Genomic DNA, 11,535 nt, shown 5'->3' with positions numbered 1-11,535 from the left:
GTTTCTGACATATATAGTCCTCCAGATTACTCACAGGATCCATCAGTTTGTGTTTCTTCATACGTGTCACTCTCAAATGAGGCTTCAGGTGAGTTTCACAGTAAGAGCTCTGACACACCAGACACGACTTCAGGGCTTTAAGCTTTCTTTCCTCACAGATGTCACACAGAACTTCAGTTGTTTTCTAAGGACTTTTCTTCTCATAGTGATCTACGAGCTCTCGGAGTGTGGTATTAATCTTGAGATCAGGTCTTTGCTTGAATGTTTCTTGACAGTATGGACAGCTGCAGGTCTGGCTGTTGTCCCAGTACTTATTCAGACAGATCTTGCAGAAGTTGTGTCCACATGGAGTCGAGACTGGATCAATGAACACATCCCGACATATAGAGCACTGAATCTCCTCAGACAGTGAACTAATGGAGGATGACATTACTGGAAAGAGACTTTATTTAGGATTAGTGTGAACTCCTTCAATACTGTTTATAAAGAATCCCATGATTGCACATCATGAAGCTGGTTGAATGTGTTTAGAGACAAAGAGTGCTGAAGAAACTCAAATATGTAGAGATCATGTACATTCAGCTGGTTATTATTGTAAAATGAACCCTAATGTGAGGCTCATTTCATGACCACTTACTTAATAAATCCATTAACAAGAAATATTTGAGTTAAACTGAAATTATTTCATTATCTGCTGTTCATATGAAATATTATTTGTGAAGAGTAAAAGTCATTCATACACTCATTGTTTTTCTGGGTTATTGACTTACATGGAGGCACATAGTCAATACTCTGTCTCCAGGTTTTTCTTGCTTTTGTTGATGTTGGTGAAGATTCTGTCATTGTTCTTTATCTCTTCAAACCTTTTCAAGAAAAAAAAATATTTACAATAGAATTTATTTTCCCTTTTTTTAGACTTAAAACCAAATTAAATCATGACCACTAAATCAATTTTTATATTAAATGGGTTAAATCTTATCTTATAATTGATAGAAAGAGAAACACAATCATTCATTTGAAACACAGTGACTCATGAACTCACTGAACAATCTGAGCTATGACTGTAACATATAAACTATGATGCTGTTTAGATTAAAGAAAGTACAAAGAACATGTATCTCAGAGAATTTAGGTAAAGAAAACTGAAACACACCCCCCTTAACAAAAATCAAGCATCTAGATTGGGTCAAGAGATACATGAAGACTGATGTTTCACAGGTTTTATGGACAGGTGAAATGAGAGTAACTCTTGATGGAGCAGACGTCTGGCCTGTGGTTGGCTCACTGATGGACGCTGAAGTCAGACATCAGCAAGGTGATGCTGCTGTAATACTGTGGGCTTGCTATTAGTAATGATGAGCTAGTTGGACCTTTTCGGGTTGCAGATGGACTGAAAATGAAATCCTAAAACTACAGGCAATTTCTGGAAGACACTTTCTTTAAACAGTGGTACAAGAAGAAGTCAGCAGCATCCAGAAAGACCATGATCTTTATGCAGGACAAAGCGTCCATCACATGCACCAAGTATACCACTGATTGGCTGTCAGAAAAGACTTCAAAGATGACAGAATAATGTCCTGGTCCCCTACTTCACCTGATGTGAACCCAGTCGAGAACTTGTGGGCCGTTCTCAAGCGTGAGATTTACAGTGAAGGAAAACAGTACTCATCTTTGAACAGCATTTCTGAGGCTGCATCAGCTACAACTGACTGAGAACAAATCGAGTCATGACTAATTGTATGATAGGCGGCTCATCAAAGTCATTGAAAAAAAGGATGGCTACACTGAAAAACTGAATACTTTGAAAGGGCAGTAAGATAATATTTTATTTTTGTATTTTGTTTTCTATTTGTTTAAACAGTCTTGTTTACTAATTGTTTCACACTGAGATAAATGAAGAAAAGTCCTGTAATTGAATTGCTTAATAATTGTGCACAGAAATATTTCAGAATCAGAATCAGCTTTATTCGCCAGGTGTGCAAAAACACAAGGAATATTATATATATATATTTTTTTTTTAAGGTGCTCTTGGTACATACATACACATCTGACATTAAACAGAAAAAAAAAACAAACATTTAAATAGTAAGACTAGATTTGAGAAATTGTGTAATTCCCCTAAGAGAGACAAATCTAACTTTTTGTTTTAAGTGCAAATTTTTAAAAACAAAATAACGTACGTTGTTTAATACATCTGAGATTATTTGATAGATGAACATTCTCATGTTCCCCGAAAAGGGCAGATGTATCGATACTCAAAACCACGATCAGAAATGCAGCGATTGGCTGGTGGCAAGACAGCAACGTAATGACATAATATAATTAAAAAAGACATCTGGACGAAAAACCTAACACATTTCTGGACCTTTATAAAGAAACAGCCAAGTGAAACAAAACTGCATAAATGTTATAATAGATAAATGAAATGTGCACTGTTTTTATATTTTATATATATATATATATATATATATATATATATATATATATATATATATATATATATATATATATATTTTTTTTTTTTTTTTTTTTACATGATTTCCAATTATTTATATTCACAATTTATTTCAATGTTGTAATTAGCAATTCATGTAATTTTATCTTTGATGCAGATTTGTTACGTGACAGCATTAATTAAAGTTTCTTAAAGGGGTCTTACGATGTGATTTCAATTTTTCTTTTCTCATTGGAGTGTTACAAGCTCTTGGTGCATAAAGAAGATCTGTGAAGTTGCAAAGACTAAAATCTCAAATTCAAAGAGATATATGAAAGTTAAGACTCGTTTGCAACCTATTTTTTTAAACGCCTTGTTTAAAACGCACCCTCATAGGGTCTACGTCACTGTGTGGGAAGATTTGCATAACACACGCCCAAATGTTCACGCAAAGAAAGAAGGCGTAACTTTTATTCTTGCCGTAGTATTGTTGAACCACTGTCATGTCGTGGAGACGCTGTGTGTTTCGCTGCGAAAGAAAAAGTACTTTGTTTGGCCTCCATATAAAAGGGAACAAAACAAGATATCTGTGGCTAAATTTTATTTACAACACTGTCCCAGAGCAGTCCAACACAAATTCTCGAGTTTGTGCTGCGCACTTTACGGAGGATTGTTTTCTGAACCTGGGAGAGTACAAGGCCAGCTGTGCAGAATGGCCTTTACTCAAAAGTGAGGCAATTTCAACTTTACAAGGACAGTCTGGCACTTCTGACTCACGGCCTGTAAGTATGTTTTCATATTTAAAGATTTTGCTATTGACTATTCAAACGCGAGTTTGAGCAGTGTAGATTAAGTTAGCACTGGTTGTTAGTTGTTTCTACTACCACAAATGCAGATTTTATGTTTACATAGCATAGTCTGCCAAGCGCCCGTGCGACGCATAAAAAGACAATATAAGTCATTATAATCAGTAATTATATCCCCTATTGATGCAACAAATGACTCGTTCGTAATGTGTTTTATTGTCTTTGTCTCGTCGCGCCGGGACACAGCGCCACACTGGCCTCTTAAGAAGGGCAGACGCACGTGCCCATTGTCCTCATGTTCAGGTGTCTGTCACCTCCTGTGATTAATTATAGTAACGTTTCTCAGCTGTGATTCCACTTTGTTCCTCTCTCACACATATACTCAGTATGATGTATACCAGGGATAGGCAACTACGGTCCTGGAGGGCCACTGTCCTGCAGAGTTTTAGTTCCAACCCTAATTAAACACACCAGGCCGGTGGAGTGATTGGGAAAGGAGCGACACCTGCTCCACTCACCGGTCTCGAGTCCCACGGAGGAGATTGGGAGGATACAAAAGAGGAGCGACGACAGTGTAGGACGAAAGAGGACCCGGCCTGGGTTTTATTTTGTGGTTTGGTTTTTGTTTGTGCGTGGCAGTCGTCCGTGAGGGGCTGTCGCGCTGTTTTATCTTTATTTGGTTATTAAAGTTTTATTTGAATGTCCGCGCGGTTCCCACTTCCTTCTTCCCGTGAATATGAAGTTTGTTTTATATTGTTACATATATACACACACAAACCCGATTCCAAAAAAGTTGGGACTTATGTTTTATTCACAATAGAATATAGTGGGCGGCAGTGGCTCAGTGGTTCATGTAGGTTGTCTACAAACCGGTTCAATCCCCGGCTCCACCTGACCAAGTGTCGAGGTGTCCTTGAGCAAGACACCTAACCCCAGCTGCTCCCGACGAGCTGGATGGCGCCTTGCGTGGCTGACACCACCGCCGTTGGTGTATGAATGAGTGAGTGAATGGGTGAATGTGAGGCAACTTGTAAAGCGTGGCCATGGTTCTGTTGAAAGCGCTACATAAATGCAGTCCATTTACCATTACCATAACATATCAAATGTTGAAAGTGAGACATTTTTAAAAAATGTCATTCCCAAATATTGGCTCATTTTGGATTTCATGAGAGCTACACATTCCAAAAAAGTTGGGAAAGGTAGCAATATGAGGCCGGGAAAAGTTAAATGTACATGTAAGGAACAGCTGGAGGACCAATTTGCAACTTATTAGGTCAATTGGCAACATGATTGGGTATAAAAAGAGTCTCTCAGAGTGGCAGTGTCTCTCAGAAGTCAAGATGGTCAGAGGATCACCAATTCCCCCAATGCTGCGGCGAAAAATAGGGCAGCAATATCAGAAAGGAGTTTCTCAGAGAAAAATTGCAAAGAGTTTGAAGTTATCATCATCTACAGAGCATAATATCATCCAAAGATTCAGAGAATCTGGAATAATCTCTGTGCGTAAGGGTCAAGGCCGGAAAAACAATACTGGATGCCCGTGATTTTCGGGTCCTTAGACGGAACTGCATCACATACAGGAATGCTACTGTCATGGAAATCACAACATGGGCTCAGGAATACTTCCAGAAAACATTGTCGGTGAACACAATCCACCGTGCAATTCGCCGCTGCCGGCTACTATAAAACTCTATAGGTCAAAAAAGAAGCCATATCTAAACATGATCCAGAAGCACAGGCGTTTTCTCTGGGCCAAGGCTCATTTAAAATGGACTGTGGCAAAGTGGAAAAACTGTTCTGTGGTCAGACTAATCAAAATTTGAAGTTGTATTAGACAAGAATTTGACAACATTCCTATTCCTAAACTTGAGCAACTTGTCTCCTCAGTCCCCAGACGTTGGCAGACTGTTATAAAAAGAAGAGGGGATGCCACACAGTGGTAAACATGGCCTTGTCCCAACTTTTTTGAGATGTGTTTATGCCATGAAATTTAAAATAAACTTATTTTTTCCCTTAAAATTATATATTTTCTCAGTTTAAACATTTGATATGTCATCTTTGTTGCATTCTGAATAAAATATTGAAATTTGAAACTTCCACATCATTGCATTCTGTTTTTATTAGCACAATTTGTACAGTGTCCCAACTTTTTTGAAATCGGGTTTATATATATATATAAATAAATAAATTTATATATAATTGAATAAATAAATAAAACATATTAAATAAAAATAAATAAATAAATAAAACATAGAAATAAATAAATATATATATATAAATAATTATTTATTTATTCCATCAAGTCGTGCTGGCAAAGATTGATCAGCTTGGTCATCTGCATTTTCTGAATCAGATTTGGGCTCGAATTGATACAGTAGTACCTACGACATTATCACCTGTCAATATTGCTCAGGAAGCTGATATTCCACATATGGTAAAGGGCGTAACATTTTCGTCACCCGCTTGAGGTATTCTGCCAATCACAATGCACAAGATAGCTGGCCAATCATAGTACACCTCGTTTTTTTTTAGAATGACAAGCTTTGTAAAAATCAATGCGTTTCAGAGAGGCTGGGCATAGAGGAGAAACAATAATGTACAGTACGTGGAATAGTTTTTTTTTTTTTTTTTTTTTTTTGTATAAACATTGCACTACACCAATTTTTTTTTTTACCGTTTTTTTTAGCAACATCATATGACCCCTTTAAGGGTCAAGATCATGTTATCTGCATCTTCTGCACTCCATAATAGCTGTCAAATTGTTGCATGACTCAGATTAACTGTAGCCTATAAGACACCAATACAATTATAAAGTAGTTATTTTATCACAAATAAAGCTTTCAATGATTAAACTGGCTGTGTCTATAGTATAATAGACCACACAACATTTTTAGATTATTTTTCAAATTCATTTTTAAATGATATTTACTTTTAATTATTGTCCCTGTATGAGTAGGGTAGTATGAGTAGTACTTTTATAATAAAGTAGCAGTGGCCGGGACAGATTGTAAAGATCCAATCTAATCCTGTTTATATGAAATAAGCCTGCTCCCAATCAGGTTTAAAGGTCCACTGAAGTGCTTTGAAACATGCACCGTTATTCTGTGTTGACATCATTTTAACTGAACCAGGAAGACAGGGGGGGACATATCAAGCAGCCCCCCCCTTTTTAAAATAGCCAATAGCGTTCATTTATATCACAGCTGACTAGCGCAGCAGTGCCATTGTTGAGCTCGGTAAACTAAAGTAGCATTTGACAGGGTATTATAGCCACACATATAATATAAAATATACCATTCGGTGTGGAATTCAAATGGGTCTGATACGTTTTGTGGTCTGCGCCAGCTCACGCATATGATCTGCTCCTATTGTGTGTCTGAAACGGGAGCAGACTGTGTGTGTGGTGCAGCAGTTCGTGTGAAACGGCGCAAAACCAGACTTCTTTCACCTAAAGGTAAAGCATATTTACACTGTCTGGATCATTCCCCGTCCCCTATATAGTGCACTATGTGCGATTCACCATACAGAAAATACTAATTGAACTAGTGACTGATTTCAGCCGCAGCTTCAACGTCTATTTATAGTGCAGGGGTCGGATGATTCGGACTCTAGATTGATTGGTCAGAAGATTTGATGAGAAGCTTAAGTAGGCTACAAGGTGAAGTAAAACAAATCGTTGATCTATTTTGGTGGAAGTGACAAACTGCAAGCTTTCAAAGATTATATCTACTGAATGTGAATTTTATTCACTGTTTTGGAGAACACTGATTTATAGATAACCTTAAGATAAACATATTAATACAAACACCCAAAATACTTTAATTTTGATTCATGGACACTTTAAGCTTATGGACCTGTTGCTATGACAGCAACTCCGGGAGCTTTGAAGATCAAAGATCCAAGATCATGCCACATCCTCAACAATCAAATCCAGCTAACTGAGTTAGCGACATACGAAGAATAGGCCCCAGTTCCCTTATCAAAATCTATTCTCGATGCTGCACTCAATAGCGCTATTGAGAACGTTCTTTGTTCGACCAGCTGTTGTGTGTCAAACTACTCATGATGGCAGATCCTTGTCAGAGGCTGCTCTCTGAAGACGATCTCCATGCTTTCTGCTTTGATTGTTTGGGGGAAGTGCAAGCTGTCCTCGGGCTAGAGGGAGAATGTGCCATCAAAGTGCTTCCCCCGTGGTTCACCTTCTTTAGAGGGCAGCGAGTCGCCGCTCCCTCAGCAAACATCCTGGGGATCACGTGTCGATCTGGCTGAGGCGTGTGAGATGGACCTGCCCCTTTCTTTGTGCTCTCGCCGAATCAGGAGTTCCTTCCGTCCGCTTCTCAAGCACTCTCTGGCGCTTCTTCTGAACGGGCGGAGGAGACTTCAACCTTTGCTTCTGCCGAGATGGAGAGTGCCGCCTCAGAGCACTCCTCTTGTGATGAGAGAGCATATGAAGAGCTACTCGAGGTGGTTACTCAGGCAGTCAAGCGGTTACATCTAGACTGGCCGCAGGAGCGAGAGATCCACAAATGCTCTAAGCTAGATGACAGGTATCTGTCGGGCCATGCCAAAGTTTGGCTTAAATAACCCTTGGTTAGGTGACATCACTCGATTACGAAAACCTGGAGGTTTTAAATAGGCATGAAACGGAAACATCCTCAGGTCAGATTTTTGTCTGAAAGGACATCCAGTCACGCTTACAGTGCGGAAACATCCTCAGGTCAGATTTTTGTCTTTTTCAGGGAACAAGGTTACAGTCAATTAACCCGAGATGGACTTACTCGTAGCATTGCAGCTATTAAACCATAAAATTAATCATTAAAAACATGTATTGTGTAATACTTCTATATAATGCAGCAGGTTTGTGTTCAGTTTTTCAGCAGGTTATTTACTTCCTGTTTCTTTAGTCTCTGGGCCGTATTTTAACAATCTATGCACATGGTCTAAACCGCAAGGTGCAGGTTGCACTTAGGGCAGGTGTCTCCAATACGTCGCTTGCGAGCTACCAGTAGCTCGTGGCCAGATTGGAGGTAGCTTGCCAAGACGTACTTGACATATTGGCCTGAGATTATTTTAATTATCCCGTTTTGTATTTTGAATATCATTAAACCCATATTTGATTATTGCGATAAAGAAAGAAAAACTCACAATAAATATTGTTCAGCTTTAATCAAAGTCATTAAGAGTCTCACGCAGGCGCAACACGCCAGAGTAGTTTCGTTTTGTGTGAAAATGACTGAAGGCAGACTGCTGAGGGAAAGAATGTACATATGTATATGAAAGAATGTGTGATTTAATCATTTGTATGAAAGCATAATAGGAAACTGTCTTCAGAAAAGTTTTGATTGCATTTGCTTTCCATCTTCCCTCTGTGTAATGCGTAATGGTTTAGAAGCGCAGCACAGCTTTTTTTAAGAGGTTAGAGTGGAAACAGCTCTATTTCTGCTGTAAATAAGCGCCACCTACTGTCAAACTGTGGATTTACAAATTCATTCAGTCTGTCTTGCCATATTTTTGTTCAGACCAATGCGAAAATCAGACCAAAGTTTTGCTGTAAATCCTAAACGGTCGTACATGTCGGTAGATAATGTGTATGAATATTTTTTTTGTTAGTTTAAAATCCGACCATAATTTTTAATCAGTTTTTATTTTACTGTTTATGCAAAGAAAAATTGCATAGTGCTGCTAATTTTATTTGTTGGCTTTTGTCCTTAAACTTGGTAAAATGATTTCAGTGTGTGTTTCAATACTTTTTTAATATTTCCAGCACATTTTAAAAATGCTGTGTATAACAGTTTGGACTGATATTTCAGAGATTTAATAATTGTATAACATGGTAGCTCTCAGCCGCTTTTATTTTTTAAAAAAGTAGCTCCTGAATGAAATAAGGTTGGAGACCCCTGACTTAGGAAAAACAGTCAGCTCCCGCAATTTTCATGTCCACTCCTTTAAACACTCTAATATTGTATTGTTTATTTGTTAGGGAGCCGCTCTCAGTATGCAGAGTATATAAATCTCTTTTGCATGAGCGTTCGCGCTGTTCACTTTCACTTTCAATTTCATGATCAAACGCACTCTGTGTAAAGGGAGCACATCGTACAACATCAGATATTTGTCAATGAGCTCAAATACTCCAGAATGATCTTTTCAGTCATCTCTCCTGTGATCAGTCACATTTGACTCCTGCAGCTCTTGTTATGTAGGGTTGCCAAGTCCGTGTTTTTTCCACAGAATTGGGCTACTTTTAAACTGTTGCCATGGATTGATTTTCCCAAGTGGGTTAAAGGTTTGAAATATTGCATAAAATTACATTTAAATAAAATGCTTGAAAAAGTTTGCATTCTACCTATGTTAAAACTCACGGACTACATTGGATTACACAGATTACATTAACTGTTCCCTCCTGGTGCATGACCTGCCCAGCTCAATCAAAGCAGCTGAGTCCTTAATTATTTTCAAGAAAACAGCTGAAAACACATCTCTTTCATCTTCATTTAACCCTCTAACTCTAGCACTAATGTTTTCTAATGTTAACTGTAATTTTATCTGCTTGTTTTTTTATTTAAAAAACTTGACCCTCTAAACATTTGCACTGTCTGTTCTATTTCTATTCTAAATATTTGTTTTATTTAGAGTATTTAACACTAGCATTTTCTATCTTTTTCTGTTTTTTTCTTATTATTTTCTTTTTATTTATTAAAAATAATGAATAATTCTAACACTAGAATGATCTATTATTTTTCTTTTCTATTGACTTGTTTTATTTTTTTTTTTTTAAATGATCCTCTAACACTAACATTATTTTTCTATTCCATTTAATTGTATTCTTTTTTATTTATTATAAAAACAAAACAAGCAAACAAACAAAAAAGACCTTTCAAGCTATACTGTGTTAGACAATCCCCGCCCCCCCCCCGATCCTGAACACTATCCCGAACCGTATCCCCACTGTCCTATTTTTGGAAAACTAAAATATGGTCACCATACTCTAAATAGCAACGCGCCTGAACACACCTCGTTTTCAGACCAGCACGCTCGTGGGCGCAAATGCATTTGCTATTTAAACAACGTGGAGCAGGACGTGTAAATAATAACTGCATCGGGCTGAAACTTGAAAAATCAAATCTGAAAAATCAAATCAAGAAAACAACAACAGTCATGCCTGACGCCTCACTGCGCGTGTGTATGATTTATGTCGAGTGACAAAATGACAGAAACACCAAACTTTGTTCAATCAAATAACATACTGTTAATACAGTTCTGAAATAATTTCAGTGCAGTAAACAACTAAAGTAGCTGAGTATTTGACACGCTTAAACCTGCTTCTGTTCAACTCATTCTAGTCTGACATAAACCTATACTAAACCAGACCACTGCCATTAGAAACCAGTTCAGGACAATCTCTCTTATATTTCTATCACTTACCTGTGAGTATCAGATGTGTTCACAAGGGTCTTTGAACGACTCAATATTCTGTTGTTTAAAGAGTTTGATGGTTTCAGGTGTTCATATTGTTGTTGATCAAGTTAGTTTCACTTTCTCTGAGTCTCTCACTGAACTACAGTGATGTCAGAGCTCTTCCTGTATTCACACATTTACAGTCATCCCTGTATTCGCTGTGATGCTTCATGTGTGTCTGTTTGTATGTTTCTGTCAGCTCACGAAGAAGAGATTTCAGCAGATATGATTATTTGGCAACATTTATGAAGAGTTTCTACGTAAATCTAGCATCAAAACTGCTCTATTGTCAACACTGAAAACAGCGCTCTGCTGCCTCTGGTGGCGCTGCTGTGTATTACATGCTGCATAATACACTTATACTGTACTATCAAATATACTGTAAAAACACACAGGCACACGTTTAATAAACGCCCCCGAGTTATTTGTGTAATTAAAAATGAATAACGCAAAAGACATTCTGAAGACTAAAAAAAAATGTGTAAAACCAGTACAAAAGTGTTTTTGAAAAGAACAAAAGTGTTTTAGAATTAAGTCAGTTACAAGTTTCTGTACTGATCAATGTTTAAACATGTTCATTCTGGATTTCATGCTGACATTATATTTGATATGTAAATCGTCTTGCACCATTTGTGTTACAGACATGGCAAAGCAGTGTACTAAAAATCATTCAGAGGAAGGACACAGGAAACATTTTCAAAGTGAGGGAACAGACTGTAAGCAAATGCCCAGATAAGATCAGATTTCCAGATATCTGACCACCATCATATATTAAACTTGCCTGATCATTAATAGAATAATATTGATTGATATTACAATATGAGGTAAGTGAAATAAGAA

General features: G+C 37.5%; 1 protein-coding gene across 2 annotated transcripts in view; it reads right to left on the bottom strand.

Moving 5' to 3' along the window:
• Positions 1–10,808, bottom strand: part of LOC109056731 (E3 ubiquitin-protein ligase TRIM39-like) — an 820,810-nt gene extending 810,002 nt beyond the window's left edge. The window contains exon 1 of one of the 2 annotated variants that reach the window (XM_042725288.1): positions 10,663–10,808. The gene's annotated coding sequence lies outside the window, so the exon portion shown is untranslated. The remainder of the gene's footprint in view (positions 1–10,662) is intronic. The other variant, XM_042725291.1, reaches the window with a different exon arrangement.
• Between the last annotated feature and the right edge of the window lie 727 nt (positions 10,809–11,535).

The sequence above is a fragment of the Cyprinus carpio genome, chromosome B6 (assembly GCF_018340385.1).
Source record: "Cyprinus carpio isolate SPL01 chromosome B6, ASM1834038v1, whole genome shotgun sequence".
Classification (NCBI taxonomy): domain Eukaryota; kingdom Metazoa; phylum Chordata; class Actinopteri; order Cypriniformes; family Cyprinidae; genus Cyprinus; species Cyprinus carpio.
Note: the sequence above shows the minus strand (reverse complement) of the source record. Positions and strands in the feature narration are given on the sequence as shown.